Consider the following 4,091-nt stretch of genomic DNA (forward strand, 5'->3'; position numbering starts at 1 on the left):
AGGGTAAAATATGTAAATAATATTTTAATTATAAGATATTTCTCATTACATTCTTTAGATATAAACTTAAACTTACTATTTTAAACAGATTTGAAGATTGGGTTGAATATAAACGAACAACCATAAATGAATATATTACTGAACATTCGCAAACGTAAATGAAAGAACGAGTCATTAGTTCGTCTTTATTCATTTAATTAAACAAACATAAAGTATTGTTCATGTTAGTTTAATAAAGAAATGAACATAAATGAACTTCTCACTGAACGATTCGTGAACGGTTCGTTGAACATTCAATTTTCGTTTACAGGCCTAACAATAATACAATCACTGGTTTATACTTTTTTTTGTATAACCATTGATATCTAACTCATTAACTAACTAAGATTGAGTACTATAAAAGCTCACTACGAAATCGCTTTCGTAACCCGATTTATTTTATATGTAACAAGTTCTAACTTTGAACATTGTTTAATGAATTTAATTACTCGGCTCATTAGATAAACTAATAATTAATATACTTAAATTCATAACTACATGGGAACAAAGGAGTTTATGACCCCCACAAAACCTAGGAAAATTATCAATAGTTGGAAATTTTAAGAACTTTTATTTTACTCCCCCAAATTTGGAAAAATTATCATTATGTCTCTTAAATTATCTAAAATTTTAGTTGGCCACTCAAAAATATTTGAAAATTTGTTTTATTCTCTTAAAATTTGACAATAATAAATATTTAAAAAATTAAATTAGAATTCTAGAAATATAAATTTTATATATACAACATAAACTATCATAAACAAAATCACAAATATGTAAATTTAAACTTATTTATTAAAATAGTAGTTTCTCTTATAAGTAAAAGTTTCAAAATCAACAAAGCATTGATGAGATATGCTTGATATATACCCACTTAAACTTAATCTTTTATTGAGTTTTTATTTTAATATTATTTTTAATTTTTATTTCTCAAATCAGAACTCTTCGTTTCATCTGTTGCTATAGTATTTCAAATAAAAATAAAAGTAAAATAAATTACATCAAAGGAAACTAAAATTTGATATTTTCTCTAAAATTTTGAATTATTGAAAATTGATAATTTTCAAAATTCTCACATAATATTTTAAATACTTTTAGGGTCTTATTTTATTTTATAAATAAAAGATAAATTCACATTTAATTAATAAAAACTAATTTGAAAACTATGAATCACTAAAAAAAAGTGTGATAATAGAGTATTATAAAGTTCTTGAAATTGCCAGCTATATTTATCGTGTGAAATGGAAATTTCCATGAAATTTCATTGCCCATGTTCTTCATCTTTTTGACCTTTTCAGTATCTAAAGCCCAAATGGGTGCTTTCCTCTGAATTTCGCGTTCTAAAATTAAAATCGCTTTTAATCCTCTTGCGGTTACCTAAAGTTAAAACAAAGGGTAAATTACAAATTTCATCACTGAATTTTATTCTCTCTCCTATTTTGCTCAATAAACTTTAAAAGTTTTCAATTTCTTCACTGAATTTAATAGATTAAGTTTTTTTTATCACTCCGTTGTTGAATAATTAAAAGTGCTAAAATGGTGTCGTTTTAAAAAGATAAATTTTTATCAAAACGATATCGTTTTGCATCTATATAATAACTCATTTATAATGCCGTTAGTGAGAAAAGGCCGAGTGACAAAAAAATTCAATGTATTAAGTTTAATTATCAAATTTGTAATTTACTTAAAAAAAAACTGTATAATGTACATTTAATCATGCTAAAATACCCAATATGTCAAAGTACTGCCATTTCAATACAAAACCCAACCTAAACTAATTCACACTTATGCTCGTGTTTAAAAGTAGATAAGGTCTAACTCATCAAACGATTTTAATAATTAAAACAACAACTGTTATTCTTATAGATATTTCAAATTCAAATGGTAGTTAAAATATCAATGGCTAAAACAAATTCTAAATAATTAGTCACATATTTTGAACAGATAGAGATATGGCTAGGAAAGGTACATAAAATCAATTCCAATTCTATTTTGTATTTTCAAACAGGTAGATATGGGTGAGAAAGCTACATAAAATCACAAAGACAAATTCAATATGGGATTTACCCAATCAAGGCTTCCCTGACAAGTGCCTTGCCGGCGACGGATCTTGAAGCTCTTCATCAAGCTCCTCTATTTAAGCTCCCTTTAACCCCTTTGTTCCACTTTCTTAACGGCCTTCCCTTCTTTTCTTTTCATTTTCTTCTGCAAAACCTCAGCTTCACATATCCCATACCTCTCTCTCTTTGCTCTTCCTGTTATTTATACTTGTTTCTTTCTGGGTTTGTTTCTGTATGGAAGAAGCTATAGTTTTTAACAAGGGAGACGAACTCATGGATTTGCCTCCTGGTTTTCGTTTTCACCCCACAGATGAAGAGATCATCACTTATTATCTCACCGAGAAGGTGATGAACAGCAGTTTCAGTGCAACCGCTATCGGTGAAGTTGATTTGAACAAGTGTGAACCTTGGGATTTGCCCAGTAAGCTTTTCTTCTTTCTTAATATTTTCAGCTTAACTCATGTGTTTTGTGAATTTGAATCTAATCTTTGTTCATTTTTGGTTTAATTTTGCAGAGAAAGCCAAGATGGGTGAGAAGCAATGGTACTTCTTTTTCCAGAGAGACAGGAAGTATCCGACAGGGATGAGAACTAACCGTGCAACCGAAGCCGGTTACTGGAAGGCAACCGGAAAAGACAAGGAGATTTTCAAAGGCAGAGGATGTCTTGTTGGGATGAAGAAGACGCTTGTTTTCTACAAAGGGAGAGCCCCAAAAGGAGAGAAATCAAATTGGGTAATGCATGAATATAGACTTGAAGGCAAATTCTCTTACTATAATCTCCCCAAGGGTGCAAAGGTACATATTTTTTTACCCTTCTTTTTACTGTTTTGTTGGTTGAGTGGTTACTTTTCATGGGGTATCTTTCTTTGCTTTTGTGTAAATGAAGAATCTATGATGATGTTATCATGTTCCTAAACTTGTGTTGTGTTCTTTGTTGCAGGATGAATGGGTTGTTTGTAGGGTTTTTGATAAGAATACAGGGATCAAGAAAACTAATGTTCAAGACCATCATCAGCAGCAGCTGTTGAAAATGAATTCTTTCGGTTGTGATGATCTTATCGATTATGCTTCGCTGCCTCCTCTCATGGATCCGACTTACTCCGGTTTCATCGACGGCGATAACAAATTCAAGTCCGGCATAGCCCTCTAACATCCCAACCATGAATAATCACCATGACCAGACCCTTCTTCAAGTTCCTGCAAATAATCATTTTGGAAGCTCTAGTAGTAATATTTTCAACCCACAAATCCCAGTCTTCTTCCATCAAGGTGCCTCGAATTCGGCCTACTTGCACCAAGGGAAGATCGGAACCGGCATCCATCAGGCAATGTTATCGAAACAGAACCGACAGTGCAAGGTCGAACAGTTCTCGTCGAACCAATCCATGGTCAGTCTCTCACAAGACACCGGGCTCAGCACTGAAATCAACAACAAACGAGATTTCATCGGTTGTTTCGAAGAACAATATCGAGCTCGGTATCAGCAAATCCTTTGAAGATCTGGGTTGTTTATGGGACTACTAGATGAAATGATGACCATCATCATCAACAAGTGTGACTTGTTAATTTTCCTAGGAAAATGTCATGGTTTGAACTTTGAAACAGTCTTTTTTTCCAGTTAGGTAAATTACTTATTAGTTTGGAAAGTTTTGGGGGTATACAATCTGTATAGATATAGATTCATGGTGTTAAAATATTTTTCAATTTTCCATTACATTTTCAAACAGATTTACGTCTGAGAAATGTTTATGTACATGAATTCCTTCTTCTGGTAGTGAATTTATTCTTTTTTGTTTTGTTTTTTCTTTTTAATTTCAGCATTAAATTTCTCATTGATTCCATGATCACATGTTCCGATCAAATTCCCACTAAAAACCAAACATACATTTAAGGTTGTTTATTTTGTGTTGTTTTCAACTGTCTGTTAAACGAAAGATGCACCTTCCTTTCATCTAATGTAATTAATGTTTCAATTTATTAAATTATGTAGA

At 31.3% G+C, this 4,091-nt stretch overlaps 1 pseudogene; it reads left to right on the plus strand.

The window, feature by feature from the left end:
- The first annotated feature begins 2,174 nt into the window (after positions 1-2,174).
- LOC120185297 lies at positions 2,175-3,718 on the plus strand (annotated as a pseudogene).
- Positions 3,719-4,091: the final 373 nt, after the last annotated feature.

Source organism: Hibiscus syriacus, unplaced genomic scaffold, assembly GCF_006381635.1.
Source record: "Hibiscus syriacus cultivar Baekdansim isolate YM2019G1 unplaced genomic scaffold, ASM638163v2 tig00113096_pilon, whole genome shotgun sequence".
NCBI lineage: Eukaryota > Viridiplantae > Streptophyta > Magnoliopsida > Malvales > Malvaceae > Hibiscus > Hibiscus syriacus.